At 38.1% G+C, this 26,025-nt stretch overlaps 20 non-coding genes across 20 annotated transcripts; all 20 read right to left on the minus strand.

The window, feature by feature from the left end:
• Positions 1-410: 410 nt before the first annotated feature.
• LOC132150640 (5S ribosomal RNA) lies at positions 411-528 on the minus strand. Its single transcript, XR_009435866.1, has one exon. It is a non-coding gene; the product is annotated as a 5S ribosomal RNA (ribosomal RNA).
• A 1,125-nt stretch (positions 529-1,653) lies between these two features.
• On the minus strand, positions 1,654-1,772 carry LOC132150179 (5S ribosomal RNA). Its single transcript, XR_009435421.1, has one exon. It is a non-coding gene; the product is annotated as a 5S ribosomal RNA (ribosomal RNA).
• Positions 1,773-2,528: 756 nt separating this feature from the next.
• On the minus strand, positions 2,529-2,647 carry LOC132150108 (5S ribosomal RNA). The gene has a single exon (XR_009435353.1). It is a non-coding gene; the product is annotated as a 5S ribosomal RNA (ribosomal RNA).
• A 1,032-nt stretch (positions 2,648-3,679) lies between these two features.
• On the minus strand, positions 3,680-3,798 carry LOC132150191 (5S ribosomal RNA). The gene has a single exon (XR_009435432.1). It is a non-coding gene; the product is annotated as a 5S ribosomal RNA (ribosomal RNA).
• Positions 3,799-4,405: 607 nt separating this feature from the next.
• Positions 4,406-4,524, minus strand: LOC132151050 (5S ribosomal RNA). The gene has a single exon (XR_009436215.1). It is a non-coding gene; the product is annotated as a 5S ribosomal RNA (ribosomal RNA).
• Positions 4,525-5,560: 1,036 nt separating this feature from the next.
• Positions 5,561-5,679, minus strand: LOC132150202 (5S ribosomal RNA). The gene has a single exon (XR_009435443.1). It is a non-coding gene; the product is annotated as a 5S ribosomal RNA (ribosomal RNA).
• A 607-nt stretch (positions 5,680-6,286) lies between these two features.
• Positions 6,287-6,405, minus strand: LOC132151051 (5S ribosomal RNA). The gene has a single exon (XR_009436216.1). It is a non-coding gene; the product is annotated as a 5S ribosomal RNA (ribosomal RNA).
• Positions 6,406-7,440: 1,035 nt separating this feature from the next.
• On the minus strand, positions 7,441-7,559 carry LOC132150449 (5S ribosomal RNA). The gene has a single exon (XR_009435681.1). It is a non-coding gene; the product is annotated as a 5S ribosomal RNA (ribosomal RNA).
• Positions 7,560-8,159: 600 nt separating this feature from the next.
• On the minus strand, positions 8,160-8,277 carry LOC132150675 (5S ribosomal RNA). Its single transcript, XR_009435900.1, has one exon. It is a non-coding gene; the product is annotated as a 5S ribosomal RNA (ribosomal RNA).
• A 602-nt stretch (positions 8,278-8,879) lies between these two features.
• On the minus strand, positions 8,880-8,998 carry LOC132150450 (5S ribosomal RNA). Its single transcript, XR_009435682.1, has one exon. It is a non-coding gene; the product is annotated as a 5S ribosomal RNA (ribosomal RNA).
• Positions 8,999-9,894: 896 nt separating this feature from the next.
• LOC132150416 (5S ribosomal RNA) lies at positions 9,895-10,013 on the minus strand. Its single transcript, XR_009435650.1, has one exon. It is a non-coding gene; the product is annotated as a 5S ribosomal RNA (ribosomal RNA).
• A 1,040-nt stretch (positions 10,014-11,053) lies between these two features.
• LOC132150759 (5S ribosomal RNA) lies at positions 11,054-11,172 on the minus strand. The gene has a single exon (XR_009435941.1). It is a non-coding gene; the product is annotated as a 5S ribosomal RNA (ribosomal RNA).
• An 891-nt stretch (positions 11,173-12,063) lies between these two features.
• Positions 12,064-12,182, minus strand: LOC132151035 (5S ribosomal RNA). The gene has a single exon (XR_009436201.1). It is a non-coding gene; the product is annotated as a 5S ribosomal RNA (ribosomal RNA).
• A 601-nt stretch (positions 12,183-12,783) lies between these two features.
• LOC132150579 (5S ribosomal RNA) lies at positions 12,784-12,902 on the minus strand. Its single transcript, XR_009435808.1, has one exon. It is a non-coding gene; the product is annotated as a 5S ribosomal RNA (ribosomal RNA).
• A 923-nt stretch (positions 12,903-13,825) lies between these two features.
• LOC132150953 (5S ribosomal RNA) lies at positions 13,826-13,944 on the minus strand. The gene has a single exon (XR_009436124.1). It is a non-coding gene; the product is annotated as a 5S ribosomal RNA (ribosomal RNA).
• A 754-nt stretch (positions 13,945-14,698) lies between these two features.
• LOC132150667 (5S ribosomal RNA) lies at positions 14,699-14,817 on the minus strand. The gene has a single exon (XR_009435892.1). It is a non-coding gene; the product is annotated as a 5S ribosomal RNA (ribosomal RNA).
• Positions 14,818-14,901: 84 nt separating this feature from the next.
• On the minus strand, positions 14,902-15,020 carry LOC132150921 (5S ribosomal RNA). The gene has a single exon (XR_009436095.1). It is a non-coding gene; the product is annotated as a 5S ribosomal RNA (ribosomal RNA).
• Positions 15,021-16,721: 1,701 nt separating this feature from the next.
• LOC132150373 (5S ribosomal RNA) lies at positions 16,722-16,840 on the minus strand. Its single transcript, XR_009435608.1, has one exon. It is a non-coding gene; the product is annotated as a 5S ribosomal RNA (ribosomal RNA).
• A 2,181-nt stretch (positions 16,841-19,021) lies between these two features.
• Positions 19,022-19,140, minus strand: LOC132150215 (5S ribosomal RNA). The gene has a single exon (XR_009435455.1). It is a non-coding gene; the product is annotated as a 5S ribosomal RNA (ribosomal RNA).
• A 748-nt stretch (positions 19,141-19,888) lies between these two features.
• Positions 19,889-20,007, minus strand: LOC132149914 (5S ribosomal RNA). Its single transcript, XR_009435170.1, has one exon. It is a non-coding gene; the product is annotated as a 5S ribosomal RNA (ribosomal RNA).
• Between the last annotated feature and the right edge of the window lie 6,018 nt (positions 20,008-26,025).

The raw sequence follows: 26,025 nt of genomic DNA on the forward strand, positions 1-26,025 counted from the left end.
TGCATTATATAAGTAGGGAAGGAAACCCAAAAGCTTACAGCACCTGGTATTCCCAAAAGTACTAACCAGGCCTATTAGATAATTACTGAAAAAATCCAAAAGTACTAACCTGGCCCAAACCTGCTTACATTCTGAGATCTGGCATTGACTCTTTTTTTTTTTTTTTTTTTGCAAGATTATTGGACAATTAGTGAAAATTTCCTAAAGTACTAACCAGGCCTATTAGATAATTACTGAAAAAACCAAAAGTACTAACCTGGCCCAAACCTGCTTAGATTTGGAGATCAGTTGAGATCGGGCATAGCCAGGATGGTATGGCCATAAGCGAAGGAGGCTGCAAAGAGAGGGCTATTTAAAGATCAGCCACTATAATCGCCAGTGCTTTATATAAGTAGGGAAGGAAACACAAAAGCTTACAGCACCTGTTATTCCCAGGCGGTCTCCCATCCAAGTACTAACCAGGCCCAAACCTGCTTAGCTTCCGAGATCAGACGAGATCGGCATAGCCTGGTTGGTATGGCCGTAAGCGAACGAGGCTGCAAAGAGAGGGCTATTTAAAGATCAGCCACTATAATCGTCAATGCATTATATAAGTAGGGAAGGAAACCCAAAAGCTTACAGCACCTGGTATTCCCAAAAGTACTAACCAGGCCTATTACATAATTACTGAAAAAATCCAAAAGTACTAACCTGGCCCAAACCTGCTTACATTCTGACATCGGGCATTGACTCTTTTTTGTTTTTTTACAAGATTATTAGACAATTAGTGAATTTTTCCAAAAGTACTAACCAGGCCTATTAGATATTTACTGAAAAAATCCAAAAGTACTAACCTGGCCCAAACCTGCTAACATTCTGAGGTCGGGCATTGACTCTTTTTTTTTTTTTTGCAAGAATATTGGACAATTAGTGAAAATTTCCAAAAGTACTAACCAGGCCTATTAGATAATTACTGAAAAAATCCAAAAGTACTAACCTGGCCCAAACCTGCTTAGATTTGGGGATCAGTTGAGATCGGGCATAGCCAGGATGGTATGGCCATAAGCGAAGGAGGCTGCAAAGAGAGGGCTATTTAAAGATCAGCCACTATAATCGCCAGTGCTTTATATAAGTAGGGAAGGAACCCTAAAAGCTTACAGCACCTGGTATTCCCAAAAGTACTAACCAGGCCTATTAGATAATTACTGAAATAATCCAAAAGTACTAACCTGGCTCAAACCTGCTTACATTCTGAGATCGGGCATTGACTCTTTTTTTTTTTTCTTGTTTTTTGCAAGATTATTGGACAATTAGTGAACATTTCCTAAAGTACTAACCAGGCCTTTTAGATAATTATTGAAAAATTCCAAAATTACTAACCTGGCCCAAACCTGCTTACATTCTGAGATCGGGCATTGACTCTTTTTTTTTTTGCAAGATTATTGGACAATTAGTGAACATTTCCAAAAGTACTAACCAGGCCTATTAGATAATTACTGAAAAAATCCAAAAGTACTAACCTGGCCCAAACCTGCTTAGATTTGGAGATCAGTTGAGATCGGGCATAGCCAGGATGGTATGGCCATAAGCGAAGGAGGCTGCAAAGAGAGGGCTATTTAAAGATCAGCCACTATAATCGACAGTGCTTTATATAAGTAGGGAAGGAAACCCAAAAGCTTACAGCACCTGGTATTCCCAGGCGGTCTCCCATCCAAGTACTAACCAGGCCCAAACCTGCTTAGCTTCCGAGATCAGACGAGATCGGGCATAGCCAGGTTGGTATGGCCGTAAGCGAAGGAGGCTGCAAAGAGAGGGCTATTTAAAGATCAGCCACTATAATCGCCAGTGCATTATATAAGTAGGGAAGGAAACCCAAAAGCTTACAGCACCTGGTATTCCCAAAAGTACTAACCAGGCCTATTAGATAATTACTGAAATAATCCAAAAGTACTAACCTGGCCCAAACCTGCTTACATTCTGAGATCGGGCATTGACTCTTTTTTTTTTCTTTTTTTTTTGCAAGATTATTGGACAATTAGTGAAAATTTCCTAAAGTACTAACCAGGCCTATTAGATAATTATTGAAAAAATCCAAAAGTACTAACCTGGCCCAAACCTGCTTACGTTCCGAGATCGGGCATTGACTCTTTTTTTTTTTTTTTGCAAGATTATTGGACAATTAGTGAACATTTCCAAAAGTACTAACCAGGCCTATTAGATAATTACTGAAAAAATCCAAAAGTACTAACCTGGCCCAAACCTGCTTACATTCTGAGATCGGGCATTGACTCTTTTTTTTTTTTTTTTTTGCAAGATTATTGGACAATTAGTGAAAATTTCCTAAAGTACTAACCAGGCCTATTAGATAATTACTGAAAAAACCAAAAGTACTAACCTGGCCCAAACCTGCTTAGATTTGGAGATCAGTTGAGATTGGGCATAGCCAGGATGGTATGGCCATAAGCGAAGGAGGCTGCAAAGAGAGGGCTATTTAAAGATCAGCCACTATAATCGCCAGTGCTTTATATAAGTAGGGAAGGAAACCCAAAAGCTTACAGCACCTGGTATTCCCAGGCGGTCTCCCATCCAAGTACTAACCAGGCCCAAACCTGCTTAGCTTCCGAGATCAGACGAGATCAGGCATAGCCAGGTTGGTATGGCCGTAAGTGAAGGAGGCTGCAAAGAGAGGGCTATTTAAAGATCAGCCACTATAATCGACAGTGCATTATATAAGTAGGGAAGGAAACCCAAAAGCTTACAGCAACTGGTATTCCCAAAAGTACTAACCAGGCCTATTAGATAATTACTGAAAAAATCCCAAAGTACTAACTTGGCCCAAACCTGCTTACATTCTGAGATCGGGCATTGACTCTTTTTTGTTTTTTTACAAGATTATTAGACAATTAGTGAATTTTTCCAAAAGTACTAACCAGGCCTATTAGATATTTACTGAAAAAATCCAAAAGAACTAACCTGGCCCAAACCTGCTAACATTCTGAGGTCGGGCATTGACTCTTTTTTTTTTTTGCAAGATTATTGGACAATTAGTGAAAATTTCCAAAAGTACTAACCAGGCCTATTAGATAATTACTGAAAAAATCCAAAAGTACTAACCTGGCCCAAACCTGCTTACATTCTGAGATCGGGCATTGACTCTTTTTTTTTTTTTTGCAAGATTATTGGACAATAAGTGAAAATTTCTAAAAGTACTAACCAGGCCTATTAGATAATTACTGAAAAAATCCAAAAGTACTAACCTGGCCCAAACCTGCTTACATTCTGAGATCGGGCATTGACTCTGTTTTTTTTTTTTTGCAAGATTATTGGACAATTCGTGAAAATTTCCTAAAGTACTAACCAGGCCTATTAGATAATTATTGAAAAATTCCAAAATTACTAACCTGGCTCAAACCTGCTTACATTCTGAGATCGGGCATTGACTCTTTTTTTTTTTTTTTTGCAAGATTATTGGACAATTAGTGAACATTTCCAAAAGTACTAACCAGGCCTATTAGATAATTACTGAAAAAATCCAAAAGTACTAACCTGGCCCAAACCTGCTTAGATTTGGAGACCAGTTGAGATCGGGCATAGCCAGGATGGTATGGCCATAAGCGAAGGAGGCTGCAAAGAGAGGGCTATTTAAAGATCAGCCACTATAATCGCCAGTGCTTTATATAAGTAGGGAAGGAAACCCAAAAGCTTACAGCACCTGGTATTCCCAGGCGGTCTCCCATCCAAGTACTAACCAGGCCCAAACCTGCTTAGCTTCCGAGATCAGACGAGATCGGGCATAGCCAGGTTGGTATGGCCGTAAGCGAAGGAGGCTGCAAAGAGAGGGCTATTTAAAGATCAGCCACTATAATCGCCAGTGCATTATATAAGTAGGGAAGGAAACCCAAAAGCTTACAGCACCTGGTATTCCCAAAAGTACTAACCAGGCCTATTAGATAATTACTGAAATAATCCAAAAGTACTAACCTGGCCCAAACCTGCTTACATTCTGAGATCGGGCATTGACTCTTTTTTTTTCTTTTTTTTTGCAAGATTATTGGACAATTAGTGAAAATTTCCTAAAGTACTAACCAGGCCTATTAGATAATTACTGAAAAAATCCAAAAGTACTAACCTGGCCCAAACCTGCTTACATTCTGAGATCGGGCATTGACTCTTTTTTTTTTTTTTTGCAAGATTATTGGACAATTAGTGAAAATTTCCTAAAGTACTAACCAGGCCTATTAGATAATTACTGAAAAAACCAAAAGTACTAACCTGGCCCAAACCTGCTTAGATTTGGAGATCAGTTGAGATCGGGCATAGCCAGGATGGTATGGCCATAAGCGAAGGAGGCTGCAAAGAGAGGGCTATTTAAAGATCAGCCACTATAATCGCCAGTGCTTTATATAAGTAGGGAAGGAAACCCAAAAGCTTACAGCACCTGGTATTCCCAGGCGGTCTCCCATCCAAGTACTAATCAGGCCCAAACCTGCTTAGCTTCCGAGATCAGACGAGATCGGGCATAGCCAGGTTGGTATGGCCATAAGCGAAGGAGACTGCAAAGAGAGGGCTATTTAAAGATCAGCCACTATAATCGCCAGTGCATTATATAAGTAGGGAAGGAAACCCAAAAGCTTACAGCACCTGGTATTCCCAAAAGTACTAACCAGGCCTATTAGATAATTACTGAAAAAATCCAAAAGTACTAACCTGGCCCAAACCTGCTTACATTCTGAGATCGGGCATTGACTCTTTTTTTTTTTTTTTTGCAAGATTATTGGACAATTAGTGAACATTTAGAAAAGTACTAACCAGGCCTATTAGATAATTACTGAAAAAATCCAAAAATACTAACTTGGCCCAAACCTGCTTACATTCTGAGATCGGGCATTGACTCTTTTTTTTTTTGCAAGATTATTGGACAATTAGTGAAAATTTCCTAAAGTACTAACCAGGCCTATTAGATAATTACTGAAAAATCCAAAAGTACTAACCTGGCCCAAACCTGCTTACATTCTGAGATCAGGCATTGACTCTTTTTTTTTTCTTTTTTTTTGCAAGATTATTGGACAATTAGTGAAAATTTCCTAAAGTACTAACCAGGCCTATTAGATATTTACTGAAATAATCCAAAAGTACTAACCTGGCCCAAACCTGCTTACATTCTGATATCGGGCATTGACTCTTTTTTGTTTTTTTACAAGATTATTAGACAATTAGTGAATTTTTCCAAAAGTACTAACCAGGCCTATTAGATATTTACTGAAAAAATCCAAAAGTACTAACCTGGCCCAAACCTGCTAACATTCTGAGATCGGGCATTGACTCTTTTTTTTTTTTTTTGCAAGATTATTGGACAATTAGTGAACATTTCCAAAAGTACTAACCAGGCCTATTAGATAATTACTGAAAAAATCCAAAAGTACTAACCTGGCCCAAACCTGCTTAGATTTGGAGACCAGTTGAGATCGGGCATAGCCAGGATGGTATGGCCATAAGCGAAGGAGGCTGCAAAGAGAGGGCTATTTAAAGATCAGCCACTATAATCGCCAGTGCTTTATATAAGTAGGGAAGGAAACCCAAAAGCTTACAGCACCTGGTATTCCCAGGCGGTCTCCCATCCAAGTACTAACCAGGCCCAAACCTGCTTAGCTTCCGAGATCAGACGAGATCGGGCATAGCCAGGTTGGTATGGCCGTAAGCGAAGGAGGCTGCAAAGAGAGGGCTATTTAAAGATCAGCCACTATAATCGCCAGTGCATTATATAAGTAGGGAAGGAAACCCAAAAGCTTACAGCACCTGGTATTCCCAAAAGTACTAACCAGGCCTATTAGATAATTACTGAAATAATCCAAAAGTACTAACCTGGCCCAAACCTGCTTACATTCTGAGATCGGGCATTGACTCTTTTTTTTTCTTTTTTTTTGCAAGATTATTGGACAATTAGTGAAAATTTCCTAAAGTACTAACCAGGCCTATTAGATAATTACTGAAAAAATCCAAAAGTACTAACCTGGCCCAAACCTGCTTACATTCTGAGATCGGGCATTGACTCTTTTTTTTTTTTTTTGCAAGATTATTGGACAATTAGTGAAAATTTCCTAAAGTACTAACCAGGCCTATTAGATAATTACTGAAAAAACCAAAAGTACTAACCTGGCCCAAACCTGCTTAGATTTGGAGATCAGTTGAGATCGGGCATAGCCAGGATGGTATGGCCATAAGCGAAGGAGGCTGCAAAGAGAGGGCTATTTAAAGATCAGCCACTATAATCGCCAGTGCTTTATATAAGTAGGGAAGGAAACCCAAAAGCTTACAGCACCTGGTATTCCCAGGCGGTCTCCCATCCAAGTACTAATCAGGCCCAAACCTGCTTAGCTTCCGAGATCAGACGAGATCGGGCATAGCCAGGTTGGTATGGCCATAAGCGAAGGAGACTGCAAAGAGAGGGCTATTTAAAGATCAGCCACTATAATCGCCAGTGCATTATATAAGTAGGGAAGGAAACCCAAAAGCTTACAGCACCTGGTATTCCCAAAAGTACTAACCAGGCCTATTAGATAATTACTGAAAAAATCCAAAAGTACTAACCTGGCCCAAACCTGCTTACATTCTGAGATCGGGCATTGACTCTTTTTTTTTTTTTTTTGCAAGATTATTGGACAATTAGTGAACATTTAGAAAAGTACTAACCAGGCCTATTAGATAATTACTGAAAAAATCCAAAAATACTAACTTGGCCCAAACCTGCTTACATTCTGAGATCGGGCATTGACTCTTTTTTTTTTTGCAAGATTATTGGACAATTAGTGAAAATTTCCTAAAGTACTAACCAGGCCTATTAGATAATTACTGAAAAATCCAAAAGTACTAACCTGGCCCAAACCTGCTTACATTCTGAGATCAGGCATTGACTCTTTTTTTTTTCTTTTTTTTTGCAAGATTATTGGACAATTAGTGAAAATTTCCTAAAGTACTAACCAGGCCTATTAGATATTTACTGAAATAATCCAAAAGTACTAACCTGGCCCAAACCTGCTTACATTCTGATATCGGGCATTGACTCTTTTTTGTTTTTTTACAAGATTATTAGACAATTAGTGAATTTTTCCAAAAGTACTAACCAGGCCTATTAGATATTTACTGAAAAAATCCAAAAGTACTAACCTGGCCCAAACCTGCTAACATTCTGAGGTCGGGCATCGACTCTTTTTTTTTTTTTTGCAAGATTATTGGACAATTAGTGAAAATTTCCAAAAGTACTAACCAGGCCTATTAGATAATTACTGAAAAAATCCAAAAGTACTAACCTGGCCCAAACCTGCTTACATTTGGAGATCAGTTGAGATCGGGCATAGCCAGGATGGTATGGCCATAAGCGAAGGAGGCTGCAAAGAGAGGGCTATTTAAAGATCAGCCACTATAATCGCCAGTGCTTTATATAAGTAGGGAAGGAAACCCAAAAGCTTACAGCACCTGGTATTCCCAGGGGGTCTCCCATCCAAGTACTAACCAGGCCCAAACCTGCTTAGCTTCCGAGATCAGACGAGATAAGGCATAGCCAGGTTGGTATGGCCGTAAGCGAAGGAGGCTGCCAAGAGAGGGCTATTTAAAGATCAGCCACTATAATCGCCAGTGCATTATATAAGTAGGGAAGGAAACCCAAAAGCTTACAGCACCTGGTATTCCCAAAAGTACTAACCAGGCCTATTAGATAATTACTGAAAAAATCCAAAAGTACTAACCTGGCCCAAACCTGCTTACATTCTGAGATCGGGCATTGACTCTTTTTTGTTTTTTTACAAGATTATTAGACAATTAGTGAATTTTTCCAAAAGAACTAACCAGGCCTATTAGATATTTACTGAAAAAATCCAAAAGAACTAACCTGGCCCAAACCTGCTAACATTCTGAGGTCGGGCATTGACTCTTTTTTTTTTTTTGCAAGATTATTGGACAATTAGTGAAAATTTCATAAAGTACTAACCAGGCCTATTAGATAATTACTGAAAAAACCAAAAGTACTAACCTTGCCCAAACCTGCTTAGATTTGGAGATCAGTTGAGATCGGGAATAGCCAGGATGGTATGGCCATAAGCGAAGGAGGCTGCAAAGAGAGGGCTATTTAAAGATCAGCCACTATAATCGCCAGTGCTTTATATAAGTAGGGAAGGAAACCCAAAAGCTTACAGCACCTGGTATTCCCAGGCGGTCTCCCATCCAAGTACTAACCAGGCCCAAACCTGCTTAGCTTCGGAGATCAGACAAGATCGGCATAGCCAGGTTGGTATGGCCATAAGCGAACGAGGCTGCAAAGAGAGGGCTATTTAAAGATCAGCCTCTATAATCGCCAATGCATTATATAAGCAGGGAAGGAAACCCAAAAGCTTACAGCACCTGGTATTCCCAAAAGTACTAACCAGGCCTATTACATAATTACTGAAAAAATCCAAAAGTACTAACCTGGCCCAAACCTGCTTACATTCTGACATCGGGCATTGACTCTTTTTTGTTTTTTTACAAGATTATTAGACAATTAGTGAATTTTTCCAAAAGTACTAACCAGACCTATTAGATATTTACTGAAAAAATCCAAAAGTACTAACCTGGCCCAAACCTGCTAACATTCTGAGGTCGGGCATTGACTCTTTTTTTTTTTTTTGCAAGATTATTGGACAATTAGTGAAAATTTCCAAAAGTACTAACCAGGCCTATTAGATAATTACTGAAAAAATCCAAAAGTACTAACCTGGCCCAAACCTGCTTACATTTGGAGATCAGTTGAGATCGGGCATAGCCAGGATGGTATGGCCATAAGCGAAGGAGGCTGCAAAGAGAGGGCTATTTAAAGATCAGCCACTATAATCGCCAGTGTTTTATATAAGTAGGGAAGGAAACCCAAAAGCTTACAGCACCTGGTATTCCCAGGGGGTCTCCCATCCAAGTACTAACCAGGCCCAAACCTGCTTAGCTTCCGAGATCAGACGAGATAAGGCATAGCCAGGTTGGTATGGCCGTAAGCGAAGGAGGCTGCAAAGAGAGGGCTATTTAAAGATCAGCCACTATAATCGCCAGTGCATTATATAAGTAGGGAAGGAAACCCAAAAGCTTACAGCACCTGGTATTCCCAAAAGTACTAACCAGGCCTATTAGATAATTACTGAAAAAATCCAAAAGTACTAACCTGGCCCAAACCTGCTTACATTCTGAGATCGGGCATTGACTCTTTTTTGTTTTTTTTACAAGATTATTAGACAATTAGTGAATTTTTCCAAAAGAACTAACCAGGCCTATTAGATATTTACTGAAAAAATCCAAAAGAACTAACCTGGCCCAAACCTGCTAACATTCTGAGGTCGGGCATTGACTCTTTTTTTTTTTTTTTTGCAAGATTATTGGACAATTAGTGAAAATTTCCAAAAGTACTAACCAGGCCTATTAGATAATTACTGAAAAAATCCAAAAGTACTAACCTGGCCCAAACCTGCTTACATTCTGAGATCGGGCATTGACTCTTTTTTTTTTTTTTTTTGCAAGATTATTGGACAATTCGTGAAAATTTCCTAAAGTACTAACCAGGCCTATTAGATAATTATTGAAAAATTCCAAAATTACTAACCTGGCCCAAACCTGCTTACATTCTGAGATCGGGAATTGACTCTTTTTTTTTTTTTTTTGCAAGATTATTGGACAATTAGTGAACATTTCCAAAAGTACTAACCAGGCCTATTAGATAATTACTGAAAAAATCCAGAAGTACTAACCTGGCCCAAACCTGCTTAGATTTGGAGATCAGTTGAGATCGTGCATAGCCAGGATGGTATGGCCATAAGCGAAGGAGGCTGCAAAGAGAGGGCTATTTAAAGATTAGCCACTATAATCGCCAGTGCTTTATATAAGTAGGGAAGGAAACCCAAAAGCTTACAGCACCTAGTATTCCCAGGCGCTCTCCCATCCAAGTACTAACCAGGCCCAAACCTGCTTAGCTTCCGAGATCAGACGAGATCGGGCATAGCCAGGTTGGTATGGCCGTAAGCGAAGGAGGCTGCAAAGAGAGGGCTATTTAAAGATCAGCCACTATAATCGCCAGTGCATTATATAAGTAGGGAAGGAAACCCAAAAGCTTACAGCACCTGGTATTCCCAAAAGTACTAACCAGGCCTATTAGATAATTACTGAAATAATCCAAAAGTACTAACCTGGCCCAAACCTGCTTACATTCTGAGATCGGGCATTGACTCTTTTTTTTTTCTTTTTTTTTGCAAGATTATTGGACAATTAGTGAAAATTTCCTAAAGTACTAACCAGGCCTATTAGATAATTACTGAAAAAATCCAAAAGTACTAACCTGGCCCAAACCTGCTTACATTCTGAGATCGGGCATTGACTCTTTTTTTTTTTTTTGCAAGATTATTGGACAATTAGTGAAAATTTCCTAAAGTACTAACCAGGCCTATTAGATAAATATTGAAAAATTCCAAAATTACTAACCTGGCCCAAACCTGCTTGCATTCTGAGATCGGGCATTGACTCTTTTTTTTTTTTTGCAAGATTATTGGACAATTAGTGAAAATTTCCAAAAGTACTAACCAGGCCTATTAGATAATTACTGAAAAAATCCAAAGTACTAACCCGGCCCAAACCTGCTTACATTCTGAGATCGGGCATTGACTCTTTTTTTTTTTTGCAAGATTATTGGACAATAAGTGAAAATTTCTAAAAGTACTAACCAGGCCTATTAGATAATTATTGAAAAAATCCAAAAGTACTAACCTGGCCCAAACCTGCTTACATTCCGAGATCAGGCATTGACTCTTTTTTTTTTTTTTTTTTTTTGCAAGATTATTGGACAATTAGTGAACATTTCCAAAAGTACTAACCAGGCCTATTAGGTAATTACTGAAAAAATCCAAAAGTACTAACCAGGCCCAAACCTGCTTAGCTTCCGAGATCAGACGAGATCGGGCATAGCCAGGTTGGTATGGCCGTAAGCGAAGGTGGCTGCAAAGAGAGGGCTATTTAAAGATCAGCCACTATAATCGCCAGTGCTTTATATAAGTAGGGAAGGAAACCCAAAAGCTTACAGCACCTGGTATTCCCAGGCGGTCTCCCATCCAAGTACTAACCAGGCCCAAACCTGCTTAGCTTCCGAGATCAGATGAGATCGGGCATAGCCAGGTTGGTATGGCCGTAAGCGAAGGAGGCTGCAAAGAGAGGGCTATTTAAAGATCAGCCACTATAATCGCCAGTGCATTATATAAGTAGGGAAGGAAACCCAAAAGCTTACAGCACCTGGTATTCCCAAAAGTACTGACCAGGCCTATTAGATAATTACTGAAAAAATCCAAAAGTACTAACCTGCCCCAAACCTGCTTACATTCTGAGATCGGGCATTGACTCTTTTTTGTTTTTTTACAAGATTATTAGACAATTAGTGAATTTTTCCAAAAGTACTAACCAGGCCTATTAGATATTTAATGATAAAATCCAAAAGTACTAACCTGGCCCAAACCTGCTTACAATCTGAGGTCGGGCATTGACTCTTTTTTTTTTTTTGCAAGATTATTGGACAATTAGTGAAAATTTCCAAAAGTACTAACCAGGCCTATTAGATAATTACTGAAAAAATCCAAAGTACTAACCCGGCCCAAACCTGCTTACATTCTGAGATCGGGCATTGACCGCTTTTTTTTTTTTGCAAGATTATTGGACAATAAGTGAAAATTTCTAAAAGTACTAACCAGGCCTATTAGATAATTATTGAAAAAATCCAAAAGTACTAACCTGGCCCAAACCTGCTTACATTCCGAGATCGGGCATTGACTCTTTTTTTTTTTTTTTTTTTTGCAAGATTATTGGACAATTAGTAAACATTTCCAAAAGTACTAACCAGGCCTATTAGATAATTACTGAAAAAATCCAAAAGTAGTAACCAGGCCCAAACCTGCTTAGCTTCCGAGATCAGACGAGATCGGGCATAGCCAGGTTCGTATGGCCGTAAGCGAAGGAGGCTGCAAAGAGAGGGCTATTTAAAGATCAGCCACTATAATCGCCAGTGCTTTATATAAGTAGGGAAGGAAACCCAAAAGCTTACAGCACCTGGTATTCCCAGGCGGTCTCCCATCCAAGTACTAACCAGGCCCAAACCTGCTTCGCTTCCGAGATCAGACGAGATCGGGCATAGCCAGGTTGGTATGGCCGTAAGCGAAGGAGGCTGCAAAGAGAGGGCTATTTAAAGATCAGCCACTATAATCGCCAGTGCATTATATAAGTAGGGAAGGAAACCCAAAAGCTTACAGCACCTGGTATTCCCAAAAGTACTAACCAGGCCTATTATATAATTACTGAAAAAATCCAAAAGTACTAACCTGGCCCAAACCTGCTTACATTCTGAGATCGGGCATTGACTCTTTTTTGTTTTTTTACAAGATTATTAGACAATTAGTGAATTTTTCCAAAAGTACTAACCAGGCCTATTAGATATTTACTGAAAAAATCCAAAAGTACTAACCTGGCCCAAACCTGCTTACATTCTGAGATCGGGCATTGACTCTTTTTTTTTTTTTGCAAGATTATTGGACATTTAGTGAAAATTTCCAAAAGTACTAACCATGCCTATTAGATAATTACTGAAAAAATCCAAAAGTACTAACCTGGCCCAAACCTGCTTAGATTTGGAGATCAGTTGAGATCGGGCATAGCCAGGATGGTATGGCCATAAGCGAAGGAGGCTGCAAAGAGAGGGCTATTTAAAGATCAGCCACTATAATCGCCAGTGCTTTATATAAGTAGGGAAGGAAACCCAAAAGCTTACAGCACCTGGTATTCCCAGGCGGTCTCCCATCCAAGTACTAACCAGGCCCAAACCTGCTTAGCTTCCAAGATCAGACGATATCGGGCTTAGCCAGGTTGGTATGGCCGTAAGCGAAGGAGGCTGCAAAGAGAGGGCTATTTAAAGATCAGCCACTATAATCGCCAGTGCATTATATAAGTAGGGAAGGAAACCCAAAAGCTTACAGCTCCTGGTATTCCCAAAAGTACTAACCAGGCCTATTAGATAATTACTGAAATAATCCAAAAGTACTAACCTGGCCCAAACCTGCTTACATTCTGAGATCGGGCATCGACTCTTTTTTTTTTTTTTTTGCAAGATTATTGGACAATTAGTGAAAATTTCCAAAAGTACTAACCAGGCCTATTAGATAATTACTGAAAAAATCCAAAAGTACTAATCTGGCCCAAACCTGCTTAGATTTGGAGATCAGTTGAGATCGGGCATAGCCAGGATGGTATGGCCATAAGCGAAGGAGGCTGCAAAGAGAGGGCTATTTAAACATCAGCCACTATAATCGCCAGTGCATTATATAAGTAGGGAAGGAAACCCAAAAGCTTACAGCACCTGGTATTCCCAAAAGTACTAACCAGGCCTATTAGATAATTACTGAAAAAATCCAAAAGTACTAACCAGGCCTATTAGATAATTACTGAAAAAATCCAAAAGTACTAACCAGGCCTATTAGATAATTATTGAAAAATTCCAAAATTACTAACCTGGCCCAAACCTGCTTACATTCTGAGATCGGGCATTGACTCTTTTTTTTTTTTTTTGCAAGATTATTGGACAATTAGTGAACATTTCCAAAAGTACTAACCAGGCCTATTACATAACTACTGAAAAAATCCAAAAGTACTAACCTGGCCCAAACCTGCTTAGATTTGGAGATCAGTGGAGATCGGGCATAGCCAGGATGGTATGGCCATAAGCGAAGGAGGCTGCAAAGAGAGGGCTATTTAAAGATCAGCCACTATAATCGCCAGTGCTTTATATAAGTAGGGAAGGAAACCCAAAAGCTTACAGCACCTGGTATTCCCAGGCGGTCTCCCATCCAAGTACTAACCAGGCCCAAACCTGCTTAGCTTCCGAGATCAGACGAGATCGGGCATAGCCAGGTTGGTATGGCCATAAGCGAAGGAGGCTGCAAAGAGAGGGCTATTTAAAGATCAGCCACTATAATCGCCAGTGCATTATATAAGTAGGGAAGGAAACCCAAAAGCTTACAGCACCTGGTATTCCCAAAAGTACTAACCAGGCCTATTAGATAATTACTGAAAAAATCCAAAAGTACTAACCTGGCCCAAACCTGCTTACATTCTGAGATCGGGCATTGACTCTTTATTTTTTCTTTTTTTTTGCAAGATTATTGGACAATTAGTGAAAATTTCCTAAAGTACTAACCAGGCCTATTAGATAATTATTGAAAAAATCCAAAAGTACTAACCTGGCCCAAACCTGCTTACATTCCAAGATCGGGCATTGACTCTTTTTTTTTTCTTTGCAAGATTATTGGACAATTAGTAAAAATTTCCTAAAGTACTAACCAGGCCTATTAGATAATTATTGAAAAAATCCAAAAGTACTAACCTGGCCCAAACCTGCTTACATTCCGAGTTCGGGCATTGACTCTTTTTTTTTTTTTTTTTTGCAAGATTATTGGACAATTAGTGAACATTTCCTAAAGTACTAACAAGGCCTTATAGATAATTACTGAAAAAACCAAAAGTACTAACCTGGCCCAAACCTACTTAGATTTGGAGATCAGTTGAGATCGGGCATAGCCAGGATGGTATGGCCATAAGCGAAGGAGGCTGCAAAGAGAGGGCTATTTAAAGATCAGCCACTATAATCGCCAGTGCTTTATATAAGTAGGGAAGGAAACCCAAAAGCTTACAGCACCTGGTATTCCCAGGCGGTCTCCCATCCAAGTACTAACCAGGCCCAAACCTTCTTAGCTTCCAAGATCAGGCGAGATCGGGCACAGCCAGATTGGAATGGCCGTAAGCGAAGGAGGCTGCAAAGAGAGGGCTATTTAAAGATCAGCCACTATAATCGCCAGTGCATTATATAAGTAGGGAAGGAAACCCAAACGCTTACAGCACCTGGTATTCCCAGGCGGTCTCCCATCCAAGTACTAACCAGGCCCAAACCTGCTTAGCTTCCGAGATCAGACGAGATCGGGCATAGCCAGGTTGGTATGGCCGTAAGCGAAGGAGGCTGCAAAGAGAGGGCTATTTAAAGATCAGCCACTATAATCGCCAGTGCATTATATAAGTAGGGAAGGAAACCCAAAAGCTTACAGCACCTGGTATTCCCAAAAGTACTAACCAGGCCTATTAGATAATTACTGAAAAAATCCAAAAGTACTAACCTGGCCCAAACCTGCTTACATTCTGAGATCGGGCATTGATTCTTTTTTTTTTTTTTTTTTTGCAAGATTATTGGACAATTAGTGAACATTTAGAAAAGTACTAACCAGGCCTATTAGATAATTACTGAAAAAATCCAAAAATACTAACCTGGCCCAAACCTGCTTACATTCTGAGATCGGGCATTGACTCTTTTTTTTTTTTGCAAGATTATTGGACAATTAGTGAAAATTTCCAAAAGTACTAACCAGGCCTATTAGATAATTACTGAAAAATCCAAAAGTACTAACCTCGCCCAAACCTGCTTAGATTTGGAGATCAGTTGAGATCGGGCATAGCCAGGATGGTATGGCCGTAAGCGAAGGAGGCTGCAAAGAGAGGGCTATTTAAAGATCAGCCACTATAATCGCCAGTGCATTATATAAGTAGGGAAGGAAACCCAAAAGCTTACAGCACCTGGTATTCCCAAAAGTACTAACCAGGCCTATTAGATAATTACTGAAAAAATCCAAAAGTACTAACCTGCCCCAAACCTGCTTACATTCTGAGATCGGGCATTGACTCTTTTTTGTTTTTTTACAAGATTATTGGACAATTAGTGAAAATTTCCTAAAGTACTAACCAGGCCTATTAGATAATTACTGAAAAAATCCAAAAGTACTAACCTGGCCCAAACCTGCTTACATTCTGAGATCGGGCATTGACTCTTTTTTTTTTTTTTGCAAGATTATTGGACAATTAGTGAAAATTTCCTAAAGTACTAACCAGGCCTATTAGATAATTACTGAAAAAATCCAAAAGTACTAACCTGGCCCAAACCTGCTTACATTCTGAGATCGGGCATTGACTCTTTTTTTGTTTTTTTACAAGATTATTGGACAATTAGTGAAAATTTCCTAAAGTACTAACCAGGCCTATTAGATAATTACTGAAAAAATCCAAAAGTACTAACCTGGCCCAAACCTGCTTACATTCTGAGATCGGGCATTGACTCTTTTTTTTTTTTTTTGCAAGATTATTGGACAATTAGTGAAAATTTCCTAAAGTACTAACCAGGCCTATTAGATAATTACTGAAAAAATTCAAAGTACTAACCCGGTCCAAACCTGCTTACATTCTGAGATCGGGCATTGACTCTTTTTTTTTTTTTTGCAAGATTATTGGACAATAAGTGAAAATTTCCGAAAGTACTAACCAGGCCTATTAGATAATTATTGAAAAAATCCAAAAGTACTAACCTGGCCCAAACCTGCTTACATTCCGAGATCGGGCATTGACTCTTTTTTTTTTTTTTTTTTTTGCAAGATTATTGGACAATTAGTGAACATTTCCAAAAGTACTAACCAGGCCTATTAGATAATTACTGAAAAAATCCAAAAGTACTAACCAGGCCTAAACCTGCTTAGCTTCCGAGATCAGACGAGATCGGGCATAGCCAGGTTGGTATGGCCGTAAGCGAAGGAGGCTGCAAAGAGAGGGCTATTTAAAGATCAGCCACTATAATCGCCAGTGCTTTATATAAGTAGGGAAGGAAACCCAAAAGCTTACAGCAACTGGTATTCCCAGGCGGTCTCCCATCCAAGTACTAACCAGGCCCAAACCTGCTTAGCTTCCGAGATCAGACGAGATCAGGCATAGCCAGGTTGGTATGGCCGTAAGCGAAGAAGGCTGCAAAGAGAGGGCTATTTAAAGATCAGCCACTATAATCGCCAGTGCATTATATAAGTAGGGAAGGAAACCCAAAAGCTTACAGCACCTGGTATTCCCAAAAGTACTAACCAGGCCTATTAGATAATTACTGAAATAATCCAAAAGTACTAACCTGGCCCAAACCTGCTTACATTCTGAGATCGGGCATTGACTCTTTTTTTTTTTTTTTATTTGCAAGATAATTGGACAATTAGTAAAAATTTCCTAAAGTTAACCAGGCCTATTAGATAATTACTGAAAAAATCCAAAAGTACTAACCTGGCCCAAACCTGCTTACATTCTGAGATCGGGCATTGACTCTTTATTGTTTTTTTACAAGATTATTGGACAATTAGTGAATTTTTCCAAAAGTACTAACCAGGCCTATTAGATATTTACTGAAAAAATCCAAAAGTACTAACCTGGCCCAAACCTGCTAACATTCTGAGGTCGGGCATTGACTCTTTGTTTTTTTTTTTTGCAAGATTATTTGACAATTAGTGAAAATTTCCAAAAGTACTAACCAGGCCTATTAGATAATTACTGAAAAAATCCAAAAGTACTAACCTGGCCCAAACCTGCTTACATTCTGAGATCGGGCATTGACTCTTTTTTCTTTTTTTTGCAAGATTATTGGACAATAAGTGAAAATTTCAAAAAGTACTAACCAGGCCTATTAGATAATTACTGAAAAAATCCAAAAGTACTAACCTGGCCCAAACCTGCTTACATTCTGAGATCGGGCATTGACTCTTTTTTCTTTTTTTTGCAAGATTATTGGACAATAAGTGAAAATTTCAAAAAGTACTAACCAGGCCTATTAGATAATTACTGAAAAAATCCAAAAGTACTAACCTGGCCCAAACCTGCTTACATTCTGAGATCGGGCATTGACTCTTTTTTTTTTTTTTTTTTTTGCAAGATTATTGGACAATTAGTGAAAATTTCCTAAAGTACTAACCAGGCCTATTAGATATTTACAGAAAAAATCCAAAAGTACTAACCAGGCCTATTAGATAATTACTGAAAAAATCCAAAAATACTAACCTGGCCCAAACCTGCTTACATTCTGAGATCCGGCATAGACTCTTTTTTTTTTTTGCAAGATTATTGGACAATTAGTGAAAATTTCCTAAAGTACTAACCAGGCCTATTAGATAATTACTGAAAAATCCAAAAGTACTAACCTCGCCCAAACCTGCTTAGATTTGGAGATCAGTTGAGATTGGGCATAGCCAGGATGGTATGGCCGTAAGCGAAGGAGGCTGCAAAGAGAGGGCTATTTAAAGATCAGCCACTATAATCGCCAGTGCATTATATAAGTAGGGAAGGAAACCCAAAAGCTTACAGCACCTGGTATTCCCAAAAGTACTAACCAGGCCTATTAGATAATTACTGAAATAATCCAAAAGTACTAACCTGGCCCAAACCTGCTTACATTCTGAGATCGGGCATTGACTCTTTTTTTTTTCTTTTTGCAAGATTATTGGACAATTAGTGAAAATTTCCTAAAGTACTAACCAGGCCTATTAGATAATTACTGAAAAAATCCAAAAGTACTAACCTGGCCCAAACCTGCTTACATTCTGAGATCGGGCATTGACTCTTTTTTTTTTTTTTTTGCAAGATTATTGGACAATTAGTGAAAATTTCCTAAAGTACTAACCAGGCCTATTAGATAAATATTGAAAAATTCCAAAATTACTAACCCGGCCCAAACCTGCTTACATTCTGAGATCGGGCATTGACTCTTTTTTTTTTTTGCAAGATTATTGGACAATAAGTGAAAATTTCTAAAAGTACTAACCAGGCCTATTAGATAATTATTGAAAAAATCCAAAAGTACTAACCTGGCCCAAACCTGCTTACATTCCGAGATCGGGCATTGACTCTTTTTTTTTTTTTTTTTTTGCAAGATTATTGGACAATTAGTGAACATTTCCAAAAGTACTAACCAGGCCTATTAGATAATTACTGAAAAAATCCAAAAGTACTAACCAGGCCCAAACCTGCTTAGCTTCCGAGATCAGACGAGATCGGGCATAGCCAGGTTGGTATGGCCGTAAGCGAAGGAGGCTGCAAAGAGAGGGCTATTTAAAGATCAGCCACTATAATCGCCAGTGCTTTATATAAGTAGGGAAGGAAACCCAAAAGCTTACAGCACCTGGTATTCCCAGGCGGTCTCCCATCCAAGTACTAACCAGGCCCAAACCTGCTTAGCTTCCGAGATCAGACGAGATCGGGCATAGCCAGGTTGGTATGGCCGTAAGCGAAGGAGGCTGCAAAGAGAGGGCTATTTAAAGATCAGCCACTATAATCGCCAGTGCATTATATAAGTAGGGAAGGAAACCCAAAAGCTTACAGCACCTGGTATTCCCAAAAGTACTAACCAGGCCTATTATATAATTACTGAAAAAATCAAAAAGTACTAACCTGGCCCAAACCTGCTTACATTCTGAGATCGGGCATTGACTCTTTTTTGTTTTTTTACAAGATTATTAGACAATTAGTGAATTTTTCCAAAAGTACTAACCAGGCCTATTAGATAATTACTGAAAAAATCCAAAAGTACTAACCCGGCCCGAACCTGCTTACATTCTGAGATCGGGCATTGACTCTTTTTTTTTTTTTTTGCAAGATTATTGGACAATAAGTGAAAATTTCTAAAAGTACTAACCAGGCCTATTAGATAATTACTGAAAAAATCCAAAAGTACTAACCTGGCCCAAACCTGCTTACATTCTGAGATCGGGCATTGACTCTTTTTTTTTTTTTTTTGCAAGATTATTGGACAATTAGTGAAAATTTCCAAAAGTACTAACCAGGCCTATTAGATAATTACTGAAAAAATCCAAAAGTACTAACCTGGCCCAAACCTGCTTACAGTTGGAGATCAGTTGAGATCGGGCATAGCCAGGATGGTATGGCCATAAGCGAAGGAGGCTGCAAAGAGAGGGCTATTTAAAGATCAGCCACTATAATCGCCAGTGCTTTATATAAGTAGGGAAGGAAACCCAAAAGCTTACAGCACCTGGTATTCCCAGGCGGTCTCCCATCCAAGTACTAACCAGGCCCAAACCTTCTTAGCTTCCGAGATCAGACGAGATCGGGCATAGCCAGGTTGGTATGGCCGTAAGCGAAGGAGGCTGCAAACTGAAGGCTATTTAAAGATCAGCCACTATAATCGCCAGTGCATTATATAAGTAGGGAAGGAAACCCAAAAGCTTACAGCACCTGGTATTCCCAAAAGTACTAACCAGGCCTATTAGATAATTACTGAAAAAATCCAAAAGTACTAACCTGGCCCAAACCTGCTTACATTCTGAGATCGGGCATTGACTCTTTTTTTTTTTTTTTTTGCAAGATTATTGGACAATTAGTGAAAATTTCCAAAAGTACTAACCAGGCCTATTAGATAATTACTGAAAAAATCCAAAAGTACTAACCTGGCCCAAACCTGCTTAGATTTGGAGATCAGTTGAGATCAGGCATAGCCAGGATGGTATGGCCATAAGCGAAGGAGGCTGCAAAGAGAGGGCTATTTAAAGATCAGCCACTATAATCGCCAGTGCTTTATATAAGTAGGGAAGGAAACCCAAAAGCTTACAGCACCTGGTATTCCCAGGCGGTCTCCCATCCAAGTACTAACCAGGCCCAAACCTGCTTAGCTTCCGAGATCAGACGAGATCGGGCATAGCCTTTTTTTTTTTTTTTTTTTCACCAGTGCATTATATAAGTAGAGAAGGAAACCTAAATGCTTACAGCACCTGGTATTCCCAGGCGGTCTCCCATCCAAGTACTAACCAGGCCCAAACCTGCTTAGCTTCCGAGATCAGACGAGATCGGGCAAAGTTTTTTTTTTTTTTTTTTTTTTTTTATTAAAGAAATTTCAAATAAAGTACAATAGATTAAACACAAGCAATAGAAAATACAGCATTTCTTCTATACACATCTCTACATTACACATCTTTCCTTTACATAGATAATTTAAAAATGTCCTTCACTTCCTGGCAGCTTCCACATTGAATCATTTAAAACACAATAAACTTTTGGGGTAAAAACATCATAAAAATAATCCAACATATTTACACCTTTAAAATACACATACAGCCTTTCAATATATAATTCGGTTTTCCTTTTAAACACAGTCCAAACATCCAACACAATGATTTCCTTTTTAGCCACAGTTCTTCTCTCCCATATTGCACTTTTCATTAGCATTACACACAGATTAATAAAATTTTTGTTTTGACACTTTTTTTCCCAACCAAACATCACCACTCTGTTCCATTCCATTACATTTTCATCCCAGTCTTCAGTCACATCTTTAATTAAACATTTACATTTTCTTAAAAACTCCTCCAGTTCTCTACAATATAAAAACATATGTAAAATCCCCTCTTCCTTTTCCTGGCACACTTTACACAGAGCATTTTCTTCCCTTCCTATTTTATTTAAAATAATCTCAGTAAAAACCACTTTATGCCTTATAAAATACTCCAAACATCCCAATTTAGTTTCCACACACTTCCCTGTCATGTTTCTCCATATATACTCTTTTTTTAAATCTTTGAATTTCTGCATCCAGTATCCATTTGCAATAGGCTCTTTAAAAACACCATCTCTAAAAGAACAATAAATCATTTTCAGAGTACATTCCTTAAAATCATACAGTTTTTCCCCTAATTTCACGTAAATACATTTCTCTTTTGGCTCTTCTTCCATACATTCTATTCTTTTAATCCACTCTTTGGGTATTGCGCTTTTAATGATTTCATATTTATTTTTTATGTCTTGTTCACTGTAATCCTCTTTTGCCTCCTCCATTGCATCTATAATAAATTGTGTCGGTAAAAAACCTTCTTTAAATTCATACAATACATCTCTCACTCTTGTTATCCCCACTTCCATCCATTTCTTTAAAAAAATCCCTTTGTCTTGTTTTAAAATGTTTTGGTTTAAGAACAGAGGTTGATTTAAAATGTGTTCTCTCCCATGTGGATCAAACTCAACTTTATCTAAAAATTTTCCCCAAGCACTTAAAATTTCTCTATAAAACTCTGGTAAATTTTCTGTCATCCAATTCTTCTTTTTCATCCATAAAATTCCATCCCCCATGTTAAGATCCCCACATTTGTTTAAAAAATATTTCATCGTCTTTTTCCACTCTGGTTTGTCCTCATCTTGTAGGTATTTCTTCACTACTTTCACTCTCAAACTATTTTTCCTCTGTTCCACATCTATTAAACCTAAACCCCCCTTCTCTACCGCCCCTAAAATCGTATTAAAAGCTATTCTTGCTGGCTTCCCCTCCCATAAAAAGTCAAGAAAACATTTCTTCAACCTCTTTTCTGTCCACATTGGCATATGCGACACATATAAAACATTCCATAGCTTAGACACCATTAAAACATTCAATACTAAAACCTTCCCTTTTAAGTTTAAAGTTCTTAATTTCCAAAAATTTAACCTTCTCTCTATTCCTGTTACTAGTTCCACCCACATTTCATCTCTTACTTTCATCTCATTTTTACCCATTAAAATTCCTAAAATCCTAATTTCTTCCACTTCCTTAAAATTAAAACTATCCTTTAAAACCATTGCTTTACCAAATCTCATATATACCGTCTTTTCTTCATTTACTTTACTCCCAGATCCTTTACAATATTCCTCTACAACATTCATAACTTCTTTGATGCTCTCCTTTCCTTTTACTATTATCGTTGTGTCATCAGCATATTGAAAAACCTTTCCCTCAGCATTATTTTCCTCAATTTCAATTCCAATTATTCCTTCTTTTTGTTTTATGGCCAATCCTAACGGTTCCGATACAAGTGAATATAATAATGCCGAAAGCGGACAACCCTGTCTTATCGATCTTGTGATTTTAAAACATTCTGTTAAAAACCCATTACACTTTATTCTCGTTAAAGCGCCCTTATATAAAATCTCAATATATTTGATAAAATCTCCCCCAAAACCAAATTTCTTTAAAACATCAAATAAATACTCGTGTTCAACCCGATCAAATGCTTTTTCAAAATCTAGACTAATTATGTAACCATCTTCATTTAGTTCTTTCATATACCATATTGTGTCTCTTATACTCATTGTTATATCCGCTATATCCCTTCCTTTTACTCCGTATGCTTGGTTTGTTTCGATTATACTTGGCATTACTTCCTTTAACCTGTTTGCTAAAACCTTTGATAAAATCTTAAAATCTGTGTTAAGCATTGTGATCGGCCTATAGTTTTTTAAATCTACCTTTTCTCCTTTCCTTTTATATATCAGTTTTGTTATCCCCATCCCCATTCTTTCATTAACTTCTTCTTTTTCAAAAATCTCACTAAAAACTTCCTTTAAAATCTTGGTTAAAATCTCTTTAAAACATATATAAAATTCACTTCCCAAACCATCTATTCCTGGACTTTTCTGTTTATTCAGCTGCTGTATTGCTCTTTCAATCTCTTCTTCACCAATTTTTTGATCGCATTCTTTTTTATCTTCCTTACTCACTTTTACTTTTATTCGATTCAACAATTCAATTTTTTCGTTTTCTTCTACACCCCTGGCACTAAAAAGATCTTCATAAAAATTCTTTATTTCTTCTAAAATCTTTTCATTCCCCTCTACAACTTCCCCATTTTTCCCTCTTACCTGTTTTATTGTTTCAGCTTTCCCTCTCTTTTTTTCCAAATCAAAAGAAAACTTTGTGCACTTTTCTCCCTCCACAGTATATTTAGCTTTGCTCCTTAACCTCGCCCCCTCATATTCTTTTTCCTCTATTTCCTTCAGTTTTTCATCCATTTCCTTTATCTTTTGTATATCTTTATTTTCTTTATTCAATTCCGCTTCCAAACATTCCTTTATTTTTTTTTCGTTGTATCTTTTGCATTTGCGTATTATGCTACAATACTTAATTGAGAATTTTTTTATTAAAAACTTTACATTCTCCCACCAAATTCTCTTATCTTCTTCATACATTTCATTTTCCTTTTCTTTTTCTATAATTTCTTTAACCTTTAATACATAGTCTTCATTTTCTAACATTTTTGTATTTAAAACCCATATTCCTGGCCCTCTTTGCACTTTATTCCAATCCAATTTAAAAAATAAGAACTTGTGATCGCTAAAACTTGTTTCTTCATACTTAATATTTTCTATAAAATTCTCCACATTTCTTGTACATAAAATAAAATCAATTCTTGTTTCACACACAAACTGCCCCACTATTTGCCTTCTTGAAAACTCTTTTTTCTTTTCATTTCTTTCTCTCCACACATCTATCATATTATTTTCTGCCATTAAAGCTTTTAATTCTTTTCTCCCTTTGTCAGTTTTAAAAACCATTCCATCTGCCATGTCTTGTTTACTAAAAACCGTATTAAAATCCCCCATCATTATTATTTCTTTATACTTCTTTACAAAACTACTTAAAACATAAAAAAACTCTTTCTTTTCCTTCTCCTCCGTTGGTGCATGTACATTTACTAAAATCAATTCCCTTCCTTCATGTTTTGTCTCTACAACCATACATTTACCCATCGTATCTTTGTATAAAATTTGACTTGCTTTAAAAACATCATCCTTCATTAAAAAAGCCACACCTCTCCCAAACCTCCCATCTCCATTATTGTACAAAATCCCTCCTCCCCATCTCTTTTTATATTCATTCATTACATTTTCTCTCCAGTTTGTTTCCTGTAGTACAATAATGTCTTCTCTTTTACATTTTTCTTTTATATTTTCAAATTTCTTTAAGTTCAAAAGTCCTCTTGCATTAAAAGTCACAACACTTAAAACCATTAAAAAGAAAAATAATAAATATCTAAAACCCATCATTCTCAGTCTTTCTCCTCCAATTCCTTTAACACCTCAAACCTATTTAAACATTTCACTTTTTTTCTTGAACTTTCTATATTTGGCTTTACCTTTAGCGATCTTCTTCGTATTTTTCCCCTCTCCGCCTTTTCCTTCTCATCCTCCTCCATACTAATTTCTCCTTCGTTATCATTTTCTTTGTCTTGTTCTTTTCCTTTTTGTCCATGAATTGAAGATATGTCCATCGGTGTAATTTGTGTGTCCTCTTCTCTTATTTGTTCATTGTTATTTTCTTTTTCTTTTTCTCCTTCTCCTTCCTGTCTGTTGTTTGTTCCTTCCTCTGTTTCCTTTGGTTGTAATTTGTCTTCTTCATGTCTTTCATCACAATGTCCTTCATCATTGTTTTCTTCATGCACCTGTCTGTCCACCTGTTCTTTCCTTCCACCTACCACCCCCTCCATCCAGCATTCACATTTATTTAAAATTTCTTGGCAATCCGGACACCTGACAGCATTGCAGTCTCATGCAAAATGTCCCCTTTCCAAACATTTATGGCACTTGAATTCTGGGCACTCTTTCAGTAGATGTTCTGGGCTCATGCACAGCCTACAAGTCTTCACCTGGTGGCTGTGCATCACCCTAAAGTACTGGGGGCCTTCAGCTGTTTCAATCTTAGTGCTGTAAGGGAGTGATGCCACTTCTTTGGGGAACCTCACCTTTACAAACCTTGTGCCGTCTTCGATGTCAGTGTCCGGATAGCACCTTCTTTTGATTTTAGATATGGGGGAAACCCCCCATCCTTCCAATTTGTTTACAATTTCCTTATCCTCCAGGTAGACAGGCAGGTGCATGAAGGAAACAACGTAATCTTTATTTTGCAGTTTTTTTACTTCACAGTCCACTCCCTTTATTGTCAATCCATTGATTAAAATGTCACACATTTCTTCCTGTTCCAATGTCAGTTCATATTCTTTGCCTTGTCTGGGTCTTACAGCCAACACCTTTCCACTTCCAATTTTTTCTGAGATTGCTTTAATTATATCCTCTCCTCTCACACCAATCACATTCTCTGTACTCACGATCACTGTTGCCTCCTTTAAATATTTTCTTTCACCAAATCTTTTCCTTGCTTCTTGATCTTTTACATTTCCAGCTCTTTGTCGCTTCTCCAGTCCAGTGTCATTTGCCGTGCGTGTTCCTCCAGCCAGTCCATTGTCGTTTGCCATACTTGTTCCTCCAGCCATTCTAGTGTCGTTTACCATGCGTGTTCCTCCAGCCAGTCCAGTGTTGTTTGCCATGCTTGTTCCTCCAGCCAGTCCAGTGTCGATTGCC

The sequence above is a fragment of the Carassius carassius genome, chromosome 9, assembly GCF_963082965.1.
Source record: "Carassius carassius chromosome 9, fCarCar2.1, whole genome shotgun sequence".
Taxonomy (NCBI): Eukaryota; Metazoa; Chordata; class Actinopteri; order Cypriniformes; family Cyprinidae; genus Carassius; species Carassius carassius.